Here is an 18,586-nt window from a genome sequence, read left to right as displayed (position 1 = left end):
TAGAAATGTTCAATATCTTATTTAAGCCAAGGGACTCTACCAGAGAAATCATACATTTTCTATGGGAATTGTAACTAGCCCCTTGGATTTCAGTATCTCTAGATGACAGTATCTCACAGTTTCCTTGTTGGTGGTTTGGGGCTTTTTGGGGGCTCATTTCTAATAGATGAATTGAGAATTCTGAACATTTATCATCACTCAAAGGAGGCATAGAAACACAGAACATGCATGCAACCACAGAGCACACATAAGCATGTTTTTCAAATCACGTGTACATTGAAAATAAAACACTATTAAAGATAAGAAACACATCACCATTCTCTTGTTACTGTTATTTAGTGTTTTGTTTTATCAGCATCGTAAGCAAATTAAAGCTTCCTATGATAGATTAAAATGGGTTTTAGATGGAGAGCACACACACACACACACAACAACACAGTAGTATGTTCATCTGCTTTAAAGCGACAGTTATAATTACCTCCTTGCTTATCTACAGCTTACACTATAAAAATGTAGATAGAAGCAGACACCAACAGAATTCATTATGAGACAGTATATTGAACCTCTCATTGCTTCTCTGTTGATTGATTGTTACCAAGCCAAAAATATTATCTGTAGACGACAGGCTTAGAACCATTAGTTTGAGTGTGCTTTGAAAGCAGTTTGGAGCTTCCGGTTTCATTCAGATCCATATGGAAGTCCCCACGTGTGTCCTTGCAACAAGGAAAAAGTTGAACAAGCTGAAGGTCGGTCACTTTCCTTGGACCCCTCCAAGAACAGAAGTCAAAGGGGAAACCTCCGTAAAATCTGAAATTCAGCCAATTTTATAGAATGACAGTCTAAATTGCCTTACGTGGTGTAGAAGCTTCTAGCGATAGAAGCTGGTACGATTTAAATGGCGATCTTGATGAAGTTCTAGCGGTGTGATGGACTCGTGGAAAAGTGGAGACCTGATTGTCCCAGCCACAGAGTGATCCTCCAAGATCGTGGGTTTCCCATTGAGCTACCTCAAACTCCTTGTGAGAGTCACCAACAAATCACCTTCTTGGCATCGTCAGGAGAGGAGGAAATAGCCACGGCGATGAATTGCCAGCATGAAGTTCTACGCTGCAGCGAAAAGACTTAACAGAGCGTTACTCCAACAAGAGAACAGAAATTCTCACTCTTCTGCCCACCATAGACTTTTTGGACACATCAAAGTGGGGAAGAGGAATGCATAAGATCAAAGGTCCCTAAAATATCTTAGATTTAACTATTAAAAATAAAAATTTCTTTTTCCCTCACCTTATCAATATAACAAGAAGGTTTATATCTGAAAAAAAATATGCAAGACATGGAGTTTCTTTGAGGAACTCCACTCCATGTTGTTGTTAAGCACCAGCTGTGCTACCCTGTGCACAAGAGAACTAAACACTGCCCAGTGCTGCTCCATCCTCATAATGATTATTATGTTTGAATCCATTGCTGTGGTCACTATTACAGTCCACCCCCTCCCCGATGGTCGTCTTTTTCGCTGACCCTCTGCTTCACCACGCATGATGGCCTTCTCCAGGTCCTGGGCTTTGCTGATAAGATGTCCAAGGATGTCCAAGATATAGAATACAAAGTCTCACCCTTCCTTGTTTCTAAGAAGCATTTGTAAACCTTTACACTGACAGTGGTTGGTGTAAGATATAAAAGTAATGAAAATGTATCATTTATCAAGGGGTTCAAGAGGGTGGGTTGTGGGGGGAGGCTAAAAAGAGGAGCTGATACCAAGGGTTTAAATAGAAAGTAAATGTTTAGAAAATAATGATGGCAATCCTGGATACAATTGCTGTACAGATCGTTATAAGAGCTGTTAAAAGCCACCAAGAAATCGATCTTCAAGAAAATGAAAAGCATTCTGATTGTACTTCCTGTAATATGGATTTGCTTTGTCTAATAAAGGCCCAATAGTACTCTCACGCTTCTGTGCCTACATCAACATTCAAATGCATCGATTCACCTTCAGGCTTCCTTACTCTCTGTTCCGCTTCCATAGGCATAAGAGGGAATCAGAAACGCTGTGGCTGAAATCAGGCACACCCGGTTCTCAGAGTGCCGTATTTCCGCCTCAGCATTTCCCAGAGACTTAAGAAGCAGAATTGCACAGTGTAATACATCCTGGATAACTTGGCTGCTGTTTCCATTAGTGGTATATGTAAATCCAAGTAAAATGAAATTCTTGATCATTTCTTTGTTCCATTGATCAAGATGCTGTCGATCTGTTGATTGTGAGGATTTCTGTTTTCTTTGTATTGAAGAGTACTCCATGCTGAAGGGTATGGTATTTAATCTTCAACAGTGGTTTTCAGTCACCACGGTTGTGTCATCGCATGTGTTAGGTCAGTGAGCCAGCCTCCAATACGTATGCCCTTCTTCACGTAGTCCAGTGGCTTGGGTTATTTTCTTAGCATTCAGGTTGAATCAATAGTGTGATCAGATTACAATGCCAATGCAAACCTCTACTAAGTTTACAACATACAGAGTGGAGTTGCTCTGTTGGAATGACTGCTTCCCGGTCTGTGTACATGTTACACGTGAGCACAGTGAAGCATTCTGCAGTCCCTTCCTTCTCCATAACTTCTTAGCCCCATGTGGTCCAGTTGAATAGTCAAAAAAAAATCACATGTAAAATTCTTTCTGGTATTTTCTGCTTTCATTCAAGTAGCATCTAAAGTAACAATCATCTCTTGCTCCACGTCCTCTCCTAAGCATGGCTTGAATTCTTGGCAGCTCCCCAGCTATCCATTGTTGCCATCATTGTTGGGTGAACATCTGAAATGTATTGGCCTGTAATAATAATGATAATGTTTTATAATGTCTATGTTCTGTTGGGTCACCTGTCTTTGAAATGGGTATCAGCCAGTCATGTGGACAGGTATCTATCCTCCAAAGTTCTTGGCCAAGACTCCTGGGGGTTTTCAGTGTTGTATCAGTTTGTTGAAACATTTCATTTGGTATTCCCCCAATTCCTTGAGGCTCTTTTTTGCTAATGTCTACGAAAGAGCTTGCTTTTTGTTTTCTACTTTATATCATAGTGTCCTGAAAATATGTTGCCTTTTGAAATGATTGAATGTCACCCAATCATTTCTGTTACGGTGACTACCCTTTCGTATTTTTAATATGCTCTATATTAATCAATATTATGTTCATAAAAGGTTTCACTTTTTTAACTTGCAGCTTGAATGTTTTCTTCCATTCATTCAGCTTGAGATATGCTAATCATGTTCTTCCCTTTTGGTGTTTAACTCTGGGCATTGGCATATTGCATCATGATATTTGTCTCCTAGCAGTGCCCTTTGAAGTTTCACGGTAAACTACTTTACTTCATTTCTTTTATTTGGTTCAACTACTCTTATATTCAGCAGTAAGTTTCAGAATTTTTCTGACATCCTATTTTTCGCCTTTCTTTCCTGAGTTGTCCATGACCCTTTACTTTCTTCATATGTATATTCATCACAGCATCCCACAAGTCCTCTAGTCCTCGCATTGAAGACATCAAGCCTGGTCTCTAGATACAGGTGGGCTGTACTCTGGATCATATTCTAGCTCTCATGGAATGTGTCATAATTTTCATCAGCTTCAACCTGAACTTGCAGATGAGCAATTGAGGGTCTGTTCCATACTGGTCCCCATCTTTGCTTTGGCTGAAGGTCATGAACTTCCCCATCATCTCTTCTCACTGATGTACTCAGTGTTATTCCTGCATATTCCACTAGTGGGGTCTATGTGTAATGTCACTGTTTATACTTTTGAAAAAAGGTATTTGCAATGAAGAAGTCATTGGATTTACAAAATGCTATCATGTAATCTCCAGCCCTTTTTCTTTCAAGGCCATATTTTCCAAATAATGATTCTTCCTCTTTATTCCAAACTTTCTCATTCAAATCATAAATAATTATCAATATGTTTGATTGCATGCCTTATCAATTTCTAACTAATGTTGGTAGACTTCTTAAATTGCTTCATCACTAACATATAGGTAAGTCCTAAAACATTGGTATTAACTGTTTCTTCTTGCTGGCATGTCACACACAAGACTGTATTTCAAGGTATATCTAGAAATTTTCTTTTTCATGATGAATATGAAAAAGATGTCATTTCCAGCATAGGAAACGATATGATTGTTTGATTCAAAATGACCAAAACTGGTTTATTTCAGATGACTAATAATTGGGATACCAAACTATGTATTACATTAAAACTTTTTACAACTTCTAATATAACTAAATCCATTTGGGGGACATCCCACTTTCTGATTATTAGTGGATGTTTGCAGCCGTTTCTTCTTATGTTGAGTTATGCTCCATCAGCCAGTGAAGAACTCGAAAATTTCTCTCCAGCCTCGTCATTCAGGTTGACTCTATTTGGAGAAGGTAGCTCTGCCCCAGCCCTATTTTGAGTGCCATTCAACCAGAGGAGCTCATTGTGTAGCATTGTATCAGAAAATGCTCCACTCCTATTTATAAAATTTTCAGTGGCCAGGTCATCAGAAGTGGATCACCTAGTCTTTCTTCCTGGTCTGTTCTTAGTCTGGAAGCTCTACTGATGCCCATTCAACATGGATGAGGCTGTTGTTATTTGAAATATATATCATCCAGCATTATAGCAACAAGCAACTGATCACAGTAAGACAAACTGACATATGAGTAGAGGAAGCCACAGGTATTTTCCAGATTAACATAAAATCTCATATAAATCGATGTCCAGCCAAATCAAATATCCCCTACACCACCAGGACCCCCTCAATATATGCCCAGCGGTCAAACAAACAAATTGCACAAAGTAACCATCAGAATCATATCAGCCATGACACAAATTTTGAAGTTACCCGACAGCAGATGAAAAACAAATGGAGAAAAGATGAAAGTTTTCAAGGATTTCTTCGTGCTTGGATCTATAACCGATGCTCATGGAAGCAGCAGTCAAGAGATCAAACGATACATTGCCTTAGAAGTATAGACTGCCAAAACAAACAAACAAATCTGTCTTGGAAGAAATATAGCCAAACTACCCCATAGGGGAAAAGATGGCCAGACTTTGTCTCACCTATTTGAGCATGTTATCAAGAGAGATCAGTCGCTGGGGAAAGACTTCGTACTTGGTAATGGGGAGGGGCAGCAAACAGATGAAGGACCTCATGAGATGGACACACAATGGCCTCAGACATCAGAAGGATGGTGAGGATGCCCCACCCTGCTGTCCATCAGGTTTTTGCTGGCCTTTTTTATTTTTAGCATTAGATGATTAGGTCTTACTCTGGAAATGAAAGGAGAACTTGAAGCTTATTCACCATAAATGACCCTGCTGTCACTTGATAGGCCAGTGGTATGCTCCCAGCATTGGAACGGCATGCAAAGCACGGCAGTGTGGCAAACAGACAGACCAGTGGTCCATCAAGTCATTTGTTGCTCTTTCAGTGTCCTACTCACTTTTATACCTTCTTTGGGAAGTTTCCCCATTCTATGGTTTAGCTGTCAGTGATTCCCGAAAAGGTTAATGTGCTTGTGAACGCTTGGTATTCTACCGTGGGGAATGGTCAATTTTGCCATCCTGCTGTGTGTAAAACGAGCCATCTCAGGAGCAGGAGGAAGGATCTCACTAGCAGTGGAAGAAAAGAGCCAGAATACCTGCTCACTGAGCCTCCCTGGTCCAGGGATGAGCAGAAAGCTGCAGCACCGGAGAAGTGGCAGAAAATAGTAGTAGCAGAAGTATGAACCACACAACTAGACAGACGTGGGTCTCCAGTGGATAAATTGGCATGCCTTCAGGCAGGAGGTTTGCTCACAGCATTGGGCGCCTCCCGGCATGTGATTAAGGGAATTAGCTTTGTTGACCCAACAAATTATGCCTGAGTGCCTTTGGGCTGAGTCTTAGGCTAAGTAGCATACCCTTTGGGCATTCTTTGACAGCCCTAAAGGAGCTTCGGGACATGCTCAAACTTCTTTAGGGATAGCCAGTTACCCAGTAGTCTTTCTTCAGTGCACTATCCTGAAATGTGTTTACTTCTGCAGTCTCTATTTGAATCCATTCCTTCCATTTATATATATGAAAGGGCTTCAAGAAGTTCATGGAAAACTCTACTATCTTTTTATCCCTTTTTTTTTTTTCAATGAACGTCATGGAATACACATAGTTGTATGTGAATTCCATACTACTTATTACAATACATGAAGTCCTGGTGCCACAGAGGTTAAGTCTAAACTACCAACCAAAAAGCCAAGGACTTGAACCCACCACAAGCTCGATAGAGGAAATGAACTTGGAATCTGTCCCTTCTAGAGAATCCTAAAAGAAAAAGAAAGCAAGACATTGCTGTGGAGTTTATTCAGACTCCCCGTGACCCTGTAAAATGGAATCGAACTGCCTGAGTGTTTCCAAAGGCTGCGCACCTTTAGACAGCCAAGTACCACTCTTACAGCATCTTGGGTTCAAACCAATGACTTTTCAGTCAGCCACTAAGGACTTTAGCTACTATGCTACCAGGGCCCCTTCCTAAGGAGGTTTCAGCCTAGAAAACCTTATGGATCAGTTCTACTCTGGACTATACAAGTGAAACCAGTTGGAAGTGACTCTATGACATGCGACCATAACAACAACATGACTGAGTTCATATTACATAGTGGCTTCCCTCCAAAAGGAGTATTTATAAAAAAAAATGGCTGTTTTGCCTTTTGTAAATATATGATTAATTATAGAATCAGCTTTTCAGTTTCAATGCCTGCCCCTTTATTTATAAAGATTGAATTGAGTCTATAAATCAATTGGGGAAGAACTGACATCTTAATATTGAGCCTTCTAATGCAAGAGCATTGCATATATCTCTGGTTGTTTATATCTTCATTTTCTTGAAGCAAAGTTTTGTAAATTTAAGTGTTCAAGTTCACCTGCAGTTTATCTCTGTTTTATGTTTTTAAAGCTATTGTTCGTGATATTTTTAAATTTAGTTTTTAATTGTTTGCTACTAGAATTAGAAATCCAATTTCTTCTCATTGACCTATATACTGAGATAACCCGTTAGTTATCTATTTATTAGTTTTAGCAGGCTGATAATAGAAACCTTAAATTAACCTACAGAGATTACCATCCTAGCAGTGGATTTTATGCCATCTAGACTGTGGGAACATGTAGGGGCAAAATCCAATGATGCCTCGTTGTGGGGTGTGGCGTTTTTATAAAGGAGAAACTGGGAACTTTCTTCTTTCTCTGCTTCTTAACTTTCTGCCTGCTGGGACTCACTGCCTACCTCCAGGAGTGGTCCCTGTAGGCCACCCAACCCTGAGATCTGTTGGCACCCTGCCACATAACCACTGACCTTGGCTTTGCAACCACCAGTCTGCAAACTTCCTGCTCCTGCAGCATTAACCTGCAGCTACACATATCTGTCTGAAGCGGCTCTCTACTTGGACTGGACTTCTGGACTTGACTTGGACTTGGCTGGGCTGTCTTATTGATAGAAAATTATTTCTTGACATAGGCTCTTTTCTATACATATGAGTTTCACTGGTTTTGTTTCTTGTGGTAACACACTATGTGCAAAGATGCTATTGTATATCTTGCTTTCTACTACATATATATCTTTTTTTTATTTTTGCTTCATTTAACTAGGTAAGACCTCCAACAAGGTTGACTACAAGTATTGAGAATGGACACAATTGCCTTGTTCCCATCTTTAAAAGTAAAACAAGGAAAAATACCATCAAGTGCATTCTCCTGTCAGCCCTATCTTAGGTTTCCAAGACTGTATCCATTAGTAATCCACTGCCTAATCCCAGTACCATCAGGGTTTCAATCTTAAGGAAATATAGTTTGTATTTTATCATTAAATGTGATGTTAAAATGGAGTATTTATGAGATGTGCTTTATTTAGTTGAGAAAATTCCCTTTACCAAATTAGAGAAAGATTGTGTGTCATGAGTGTGTCATGAATTTTGTCAGTGTTTTTCTGTGTCAATTGAACTATCATATATTTTTTAATCAACTCACAAATGTTAAACAACCTATGTTTCTAAGATAGTGCTGATTTTCATAAACATGTTCTTTTTTGTGAGATGGAGGAGGACTTTGTAGGTTGATTTCGGCCATATGGACTAAGTCGGATTGATGGGCTGGGGCTGGACAGGGTTGGGATGCTTTTGGAAAGCACACTTACCCTGTATATAAAACGCTCTCTCATACATATATGAGTTTCCGTGGATGTGTTTCTCTAGTTTAGCCAGACTAACACAGGGGTCAAAGGCAGTCATGTGAATAGAACAAGAGACTACTGCAATGTTAAAAATAAAGAAAATTATATAACAGGATTGTATCCTTTCACAATATTTATTCAATTGGTATGCGGATCAAATAATCTGAAATACTTGACTATATGAAGAAGATCAAAGCATCAGGATTGGGGGAAGTTTATTAAGAATCTTCTCGATCACAAATCCTGATTTGCTGAAAATGAGGTGGATTTGATGTACTTGCTGATGAAAATCAGACTATAGCCCTGAGAATGGATTGCAACGCAATATAAAGAACACCGCATTTCTCACAACTGTACTAATATACAATATGATTCTACACAGAGAAAAGATCGAAATGGTTAAGGATTGCATCTTGCTTGGACACACAATCAATTCTCATGGACTCAACAATCAGGAAATCAAGTAACATACTGCATTAGGCAAATCTGCTATACAAGATTTATTCAAAATGTTGCAGAGCAAGATACCACTTTGAGGCCTAAGGTGTGCTGGCTCAAGCTAGAATATTTCTAATCACTTCATAAGCATATGACACTGGATAATGAATTAGGAAGATCAAAAAATAGAATTGAAGCATATGAACTATGTTGTTGGCAAAGAATATTGAAAGTACCATGGACTGACAGGAAAAAAAACAACATTTGTCTTGAAACAAAATGCTCATTGGAAACAAAATTCAGATAGCCGGTCTCACGTAATTTGAACATGCTGCCAGCAAGGACCATTTCTTGAAGCTTGGTAAAAGGAAGGGTTTCTTGAAAAATGGAAGACCCTCAGTGAGCTCGATTGACTTGGAGGTTACAGCAACTGGCCCAGACACAAGTGGGAGGCTGCTGTAGAATGCTGGTAGCATTTTATTTGGGTGTGTGGGACCTCTCCAAGTGAGGGCCAACTCGATAGCACCTACTAATCCCACCAGCATCTCTCTGTATGGAAGGTATCAACACTGTAGCTAGCAGGACCATGCCAAGTCATTTATCACACTGCCAAGTTCATGAAGGCTATTAGTTTGTAGTCTTCTGGCTATATCTTTGTGTAATTCTGGTAACAAGATAATGCTGGCATCATAAAATTTTTCCAAATCTTCTTATTTGGGGGAAAGGATGTGTATAATTAGTATAAATTATTATTTCTAATTTTAAGGATTTTGGAAATAGAACCATATGGTCTTGATTGTTCTTTGTGGATAGATTTTTAAATTTCAAGTTCAATTTATTTAATAGCAATACAAATCATTAAATAATTCAGATTAACCATTTCTTCTTGAAAGACCCTTGAAGCACAATATTTAAACAATTGGATGGTTACTGAAAGATATGCATTGGGAAATGTACAGGTATATATTTTAAATAATGATTATTCATTATTTATAGAAATAATCTTTATTTTATAACTTATAACTATATTAATGTTTTTTTCTTGTTCAATGTCACTATACTTAGAACAACCATTTGATCATTACCAAGAGCAAAATTTTGTCTTCATTGATTATCTATTGTGTTTTTTTTTTCTATTTCATTATCCATTTACACCTTCTTATTTTGTATTTTATTTGCTCTCAACTTTTATATCTTGTTAAAGTGAATGCTTCTATTATTGGTTTGAGTTCTTTGTTCACTAACAAAATTAAAAGTTAAAATGTACCTGAAAGCAATGTTTTAGTTGCAAATACATCTTATGCTGTATTGTTTTCATTTTTACTTACTTCTCTTGGAATTTATCTAGAAGTCCCTGTCTGAGTATTTTTTTGTTTTTGTTTTTTATGGTATTTCAGACTGTTTTTTTCCAGCAAAGTAAAACCAGTGAAGCTTATATGTGCATCAATAGAGGTAAAATTTTATCAGTAAAATGACTCAGACGGTTCTACAAGCAGGCGAGTCTGGGTTGGCCCCTGGTCTCTGAGTCACATGTTAAACGGAAGGCCTCTCCTAAATCCCACAGCCTTAGGCCTCGATGCGCTAAAGAAGGGCAGAGAGACCACAAGCTGGTGACTGCCGAAGGAGGTGAACTGGGGCCCCAAAGTCAGGCTTATGATGAAGTGGTAAATAAAGCACTTCACTGTAATTGTGCCAGCCCTTCTAAAAGGATACTGCCAGCGTATCAGAAGGCAAGATGCTTATAGTTTCCATGGTCTTCAGGCAACATGGTAGTCTGTTGGCTCAGGTCCAAAAACAGGAGCTGGATGAGATAAATCAGATTTAGGATGCACACCCAGAAAAAAAGCAAGTGTTCCCATAGCCTCCACTTAGATATGAAGTAATTCACCTCCCTGAGGAAACTTCCGTTCAATTGCATCATGCCGGTGACCTGAGCGAGGGGTTGCCCTCCACCCGAATCTTAGAACTGCTTGGATGCTCAAGCTGGTCCCATTGTGGAGCTGATTATGCTTTGTTAAGTCACATCATGAAGGATTCTGAATTCTCAACTGCCAAACCACTGAGACTCCTCAATATCACAAAGTAGATTCATCTTTACTTTTGTGTGTATGTTTTGTTTTCTTCATTAACTTTAAATCTTTCCAGTGTATTTTTCCTAACAGATAGTGCAATTTTCATCTTTGGAAATTGTATTTTATTTTTCATATTATCCATTTGCCTCCCTACTATAGTATTTCTTTCTTCTACTTTATGATGTGGGTAATTATTTATTACTAGCTATTTAAATATCTTTTTTTTCTATTTTAGTAGTCTGTTATTTATTTATATTACTATTAGCCTTATTCCAGGTTATCTGCCACAATATTTATTTTTATATGCTTTATATGTTTTATTAAAATGCTGGATATTGTGATTTTGCATTATTTACTAATTTTTATTGTACTTCTTTAAATAGCATTATACATTTTCAAGCACAGAGATAAGTTACTGGGGTCAGTTTGAAATGTTTATTTTTTCCTTTTAAGCGCTCTTACTGCAAGTTCAAGATAGGCTATGAAGATTATAATTTTGCCAACATTACTAAAGTGATAATTTATTAGATAAATCATTCCAGTGTCCCATGTTATAAGGTATTATAGTTGATGAAAAGAAGGAACAGGCTGTCTACTTCTGAGTATTTATCACCATAAACAGCATCTGAACATTGTCTGGTATCGTGCCAGAGCATGGACTCTTCAACTGGAAGCAGCTCAAGTTCTGACTCAGGAAGAGAGGTTTCCACACAGTAGAGTTGGCCTTCACAATGCACATGGAACAACGTGTGGGGACCTTCTTTTGCTCATGCTACAAGACTCAAAATGAACACAGCAGCTGAACATATCCAATTAATAACAGAAATGTAGAACATTTGGAATGTGAACCTAGGAATGTGGACGTTATCAAAAATGAAGGGATACACATAAAGATTAATGTCCTAGGCATTAGTGAACTCATCTAGACTGGTACTGGCCTTCTCAAAGCAGACGGTGATACAGCTTACAGTGGTCCAGTGACACTATTCAAGAGAAATAGTGTCACATCCTCATCCAAAATAGCACTTAAAGATGTTTCTTGAAGTATAGTTCTGTGTGTGATAAGATAATATTTATAGGTTTAAATATGTTCAGTCAAAATAATTATTCAAATGTACAAGCCAGCAACTAAAGCTAGTGATGAAGAAATTTAAGCTCTTTGGTCTGAAATTGCTAAAACATCCCATCAGGATGCATTGATAATTATTGGTGATTGGAATGCAAGAGTTTGAAACACAGTAGTTGGAAAATATGGGCTCCAAAATGAATCAATGGATGCTCATGAAAGTAGCAACAGAGAAATCCAAGGACATGTTGTATAAGGCAAATCTGCTGAAAAGAATCTTTTTCAGTGTTAAAAAGCAAAAATGTCACCTTGAGGCACCTGACCCAATCTGTGGTATTTTCAGGCTCCTCACGTGCATGAAAAAACAGCACGATGAATAATGAAGACTGAAGACAAATGATTGCCTTTCAACTAAGGTATCGTTAAAGAATATTAAATATACCACAAAGAAATGAAAAAGTATCTAAGCAAAAGTCCATGTCTGCATTTTTTATTATAATGAAAAACTGGAGAGAATCCAATTTTCTTCCATGTATGATTAGTTTAAGCAATTCCTTAAAAGGCAAACATAAAAATAAAATTGGTGGTGGGTGGGGGGTGGAGAAATGAGCTTTTAATACATGAGAAAATCTTTGGTTGTAAAAATCCAACAAAGTAAATATGTTTTACCAATCTCAGAATGACAGAGCTAAATACAGGGAGGAGAGTCTATGGTTGCCAGGATGCAATGAGGGAAGTAAGGGATAGCTACCAAGGGAGCAGGGGCAGTTAATTTGTAGTGACAGAACTCGTTCGTGTATTGGTGGTGGCAGGGGTCTTGTAAATATAATATATGCAATAAAAATGAAAACAATTAAAAATGCACAGTCATTTAAAAATCAGGGTCAAGAACTTTGGGCTGTGAGAGAAACTAATTGAACTGACAGCATAGGAGGATATGTTCAATAATTTCCAGTGCATCCTCATAAAAGATCCAAGCCAGGGATTGTAAATAAGAATGCAAACATGCTAGGCTGCTTCCCTTCTAAAATGCCTTATGTTCTTGCTGAAAGAAAGACTTGCCATCATTTAAATGCTCGGTTTCAATTATTTCAGCATTTCCTATGACATTTCAGCAAGATTAATGAATAATTCTAGCAATGCAGAAGCTCTTTTCTTTCAGTGATCTGTACTGAACAATAAAGGCACTGTTATCTGATATTCTGCTTCCTGTGGGCAGCAAGAGTTTGGCATACTCTATTAATTCATACTAGTAAGGTTGCACCCAGACATGAATGCTCATCGGAATTGCTATGTCCTTACTAAACGTATTCAATATGTATGCGAAGTAATGTGAGAAGCTCGCTATAAGGGGAGGAGTAAAGCATCAGGATTGGAGGAATCTTATTGACAGCGTGTGGAATGAAGATGGTCCAACCTTGCATGATAAGCATGAGGAGGACTTGAAGCACTTGCTGATGAAACTGAAAACGACAGCCTTCAGTATGAATTGCAACTCAACAAAAAGAAAGCAAAGGCCTCACAACTGAACGAATGCGCAACATCATGACAAATGGGGAAAGGTGTGAAGTCGTCAAACATTCCATTTTGCTTGAATCTGCAACAAATGCTCGTAGAAGGAGCACTCATAAAACCAAAGGGCATATTGCGTTGGACCAGTGTGCTGCACAAGACCTCTTTAAAGTATCGAAGAGCAGGGATGTCACCTGGAGGACTAAGGATCACCTGCCCCACGTTGTGGTAAATTGGACAATGAATAACAAGGACCATAGAAGAACTGAATTAACGGTGTTAATGAAGAACATTGAAAACACATGGACCGCCAGACCAGCAAACAGACGTGTCCTGGAAGAAAGACATCCCAAAATTAGAATTTGGCCAGTGGAGTGGACTTTTATGGATATTACTTTGACTCTTTTTTTTTCATCCTCAAGAACTTCATGAAAGACTGTTGTTATTGCACTGTTACAACTGAGAATTGAGAAATTTGGGTTTTATATAAAGGCTGGGCTCCTTAGTGTAGGGCAGGCTGCAAAGCTGTGTGTGTGTGTGTCTTATTCCATAGTAGCAGTGTTTTTGTTACTGCTTGCTAAGTGTGTGTGTGTGTGTGTGTGTGTGTGTGATTCCACAGTGGCACTGTTTTGTTGACTGCTTGCTAGCATACTTTGATGTAAAAATCCAGAGGCGACTGAATGTGCTTGGCAAAGAGCACCTAGGATTTACTCTCCCATAAACCCAGCACTCCTGACCGTCTGTGCTTCCCCATACCAACTGCCTTTTCCAATGAGCCATAGCAGTCGTCCCGGGATTGCTTGCAACTCATGGTGAATCCACGTGTTTCAGAATAATACTGCACGGGCTTTTCAGTGACATTGCAGAAGTAGTTCACCAGGCCTTTCTTCTGAGGTACCCTGGGTGGACCTGACCCTGCTACCGTTCAGTTAGCCTCTGACTATTTAAACTGATTGCACGGCCTAGTGACTTATTTCAAGGAAGGGGGGCCCTGAAATGGTGACATTTTCTATAAATTGCTAATGAAATTACATTACTAAATAAACTCAGATCATCATCTAGTTGCAAAGAATGCTTGTTTCAAACTTTTGTTCTTCAGGATATTTACTAATAAAAAGGATTTAAATCAAAAGGAAAAAATATGTTACACTTTAATAAAAAACTGAAGTGGTCAGCCTTTGGCATTCATCTAAAAAGGTAGAAGTTTAGGCAATTTTTAAATATATTCATCTATGTCTCCTGTATATACAGGAGCTATTATCATATTAATTGTTCATATATAAAATATGAAATATAAAAATAACTAAGGTGATATATCTCATATTATTAAATTACTTACCACATAATTATTATCCCAATGTTGTCATTCATGTTGCTTGGATTGCATTGGCAATACTTGGCTCAGGCTGACGTCTGTTGCTTTCGTTGGCGGGTACTGTCAAATTGGGTACAACAGAACAAAACGTTGCCGAATCCTGCACCAACCTTGCCATCACTGTCATGTTTTAATGCACAGGAGACATAAATATTAATGTCACCATTGTTATCAATCAGAACAAAAGCAAATTAATCTCCTAGCACTGGCATAACATTTGTCAGACTGCAAGCCTGCAGAGTTTACTGATTGTACTTCTCTTTTATTAAAATGCCATAAATATGTATAATTAATGACAAGAGCACTCCATTGATATATTCCATCATCAAGTGATACTGCTACACTTAACAATTCTGTCCTAGGTGTCTACATAATGTCAAGATATATGAATTCCCACCCCCCAACCCACCCCCGACACCGTCACTGCAATGCTGGCTACTGACACAAGACGTAGGACATTGAGCGATTTGACACTGAGTGAATGAAGCCTTTATTTGTTATCATTAAATGGTTCTGGTGCCTTGAATATAATTGGAAGTTTAAGAGTGGGTGACAGAATTGTCAAATTCATTACTAGGCCTGCCAAGGAAATGCACAATTCATATGGGTTGTTTTTTCTTTTCATGAAAGGATTCAATTTTATAACAATATTAGGTCCCTTCAGGCAAAGCATTTGAAGACATTCCTCTCTGTTTGTTAAAAGCACTTAACCTTTGGTCTCTCAATTTATTTTACTATCCCAGGTATATTGGAAATCTAAAAGAGGGAATAGCTTGAGCTATTTGAATGCCAGCGTGAACAGATTTGTAAAATGGAAAGCAGCATGAAATATGACCTATATTGAGACTTGTTAAAATGCATATGTCCTCAATTATAAATGCACAAAGTGTCAATACATTCTCAAAGTATGGAGATGTAAATACAAAAATTTTTAAATGGGACATTTCTAATATTCTAGAGGAATTATTAAAGGTCTTATTGTCTCATCTGCTAGCAAACATATTTCTGAGGGAAACAATCTATTTTTTATTTCCCTGAAGATACAAATTCCTAAGGATAAAATAAAAATCCTCACATAAGCTATATAAAGGTCCTGTAAGACGAAAACAAATGCAATCTAGTTAAGAATGTCAAACAAAATAAATTAGGCATATTCCATATATATAGATCATGAATACAAAGTAGAGGTGCAAGTTTTGTCAGTCTAGAGTTCAAGATGTGTGTCTGTGTGTGTGTGTGTGTGTGTGTGTGTGTGTTGTCTGTGTTGGAAAGAAAAAAAAACCCAGCAGATTAAACAGAAAGATGAGAATCAGGTTGTGAACTTATAACTTTTTTATATTGACATGGAAATAATGAAAAGTGGTAAGGAGTTTGCAAAAGGTCACTAAGCAAGTGGCTGTCAGGTCTCTTGTTGCTTAAACCAATTTCTTTTTTCTTCATTTTCTATATGTGAATTTAAATTTTTAACATTTGGCATTGATTGGATTTTAAGATTAATTGGAATTTACTTTAGTGATAGTTTATAATAATATGATTTATGAAAAATATAAATATAAAGTTTAATTTGCTATCTTTTATGAATGTTCAAATATACATGCTTCTACTTTCAACTGCATTTAGAAAACTACACAAGACAATCTCCCATATGTTCCCCCTCAAGGGAGGCCACAGATTCACAACTTTCCCTGAGCCCATCAGAGATGAAGCTCACACAGAAATGGCATGAAGTGCAGGAAACCAGAGAAAGCACATTAACCATTTCACCTTTGGCAGAGTACAAGAATAGGTGAAAGTCATGGAAAATGAGTGTTGGGACTGAATCCAAAAGAGGAAGAAACTACTTATGTGTAAGTGCCAACAGACAAAAAGAAAAAAAACATGGACTGAGAACCAACCTGAGAGACAGCAGTGTATTTGAACTGAGCCTTTTTAATTTGATGCATGTTTGATTGTGCCCCAGATAGGAGTAGAGACAGCACCTGTCTCATACATTCGCTCAGACTGCAGGGCAAATGGGTTTTGCAGTAAGGTAGCTCAGACACAACCCCACAAAGGCTGAGTTCAGGACCTGAGATTCACCTTTGGGATGTACCCTAAGAAACTAAGGTAAATTCAATCCCCAAATGCTGTGGGGAAGAACAGCTAGTGTTCTTTTGTAATACAGCCAGGCCACAGAATCAACTAGATGATGAGGGTATCTGGTCTGAAAATCGAAACCTTTACTACTTGACTCTGTTGGTCTGGGTGGACTAGAGAAACAAATTCATAGACACTCTCATAGCTGTAGGAGAAAGTGGTTTATTTACAAGAATAATTGAATATTGAGAAAACATCCCAAACCAGACCAGATCAACTCTATACATCTGATATTAGCCCATATGTCCGATACTAATCTATAACATCCTCTTCAGACTCAAGAAACACATGCAATGAAGCTGAATGCAGGAAGATGACAGGCCAATTGGTGGTGGGTCTTGTGGATCCAGTGGCATTGCAAGCATCTCAGCACTGGCAGGGGTCTCCACATGGCTTCTCCAGTTTCCAGGGTATGGAGTTTATCAGTATAGTGCTATGTATCTTGTCAGTAGACCATCTCTCCAGGGAGTTTGCATAGAGAGAGAGTGGGTGCATCTCTCTCCCCCAAGGAGGAAATCCAGGAGTTCACAGATTCCTCAAGAGAAGGCCATGCCCACACAGAGGCCTCATTAATTATGACCTAATTGACAGACTAGACTCCACCCCTTCACTCTTAATCCTCTCAAGTCGCAAATTGACACCAGATTATGTAACTACCACAGACCACCTCTGTCAATTTGACAATTTCACATTACTCTTTAGTCACATAAACTTTTCAAACAGTAATAAAACCACATATGTACCTAATAGGATAAAACTAAAATGTGTACAATTCAAAAATGTGCCACCCTCATTTAAACATAACATTCTATAAGTGGACAAAACCAAAATATTCTCTGCCTTACAACTTCAGTTAAGTAACACCTATACCTTAATCCTATAATCTGATGAACATACTCTCCCACTTATGAAAGTTTGTAAACCAGCCACTTCATGCCTTTATCCCCCCAATTCTGGATATTCAATTTCTATTCTGACCATTTACATCAACCCAGTGCTCTGAGGAGACCTATCACATTCTTTGATGTGAAGGATCTTCATTCCAGTTGGAACCTTGTTAGTCTGCATCCATAAGCAAAGTCAAATCAGGACAGGCCATCCATAAAGTCTGCAGCAATATTCACCAGTTCACTGGCTCAAAAATCTTCTCTTCATCTGGTCAGGTTCTGGTCTACTCAATGTGGGCTGCCTCACTTAGCCTACCCAAGGTGCCCATTGGTCACTTGCTTTAGACCATGGACTCATCACAAATTCTCAACAAGCCTAGCCCTCTTGTGCTAGATCATGAACTTCAGAACAGTCAACTGCTTTCATCTTCTCTTCTAGGTCCTGTAAACCAAGTCCAATAGTGTCAGTAGCCAGATTCAACCCATCTCGCAATTTCTGCTTTTCTCCCACTTCCACTCAACAGGTGAATCCAGGTGGTCACCTAGCAAGCACTTTAGGATGCCCACAGGCTCTAACGTTCAGTCCTAGAGCGGCATTTTCTTAATGGTTACAGTTTTATTTTTTCCAGTTTCTGAAAAAATGCACTAGATTGACTATTTTACAATTAGAACATCATTTTCAAAATCAAGGGAAATAAATGGATGGAAGTGCCTTAGGCATGAACCTTCAAGCTGCTACAAACCCCTGACTTTTGTAAATCTTGTAAACTTGACCCAGCCATGCTAGTGGTAATAAGTAGACAGCTCCAAATAATGCAAGGACAGGAAAAATTAAACCATGAAGAACCCCTAGGCTAGGGAGATCCAAAGGAAGCATCTAACTGAGGC

Source organism: Tenrec ecaudatus, chromosome 9, assembly GCF_050624435.1.
Source record: "Tenrec ecaudatus isolate mTenEca1 chromosome 9, mTenEca1.hap1, whole genome shotgun sequence".
Taxonomy (NCBI): Eukaryota; Metazoa; Chordata; class Mammalia; order Afrosoricida; family Tenrecidae; genus Tenrec; species Tenrec ecaudatus.
Note: the sequence above shows the minus strand (reverse complement) of the source record.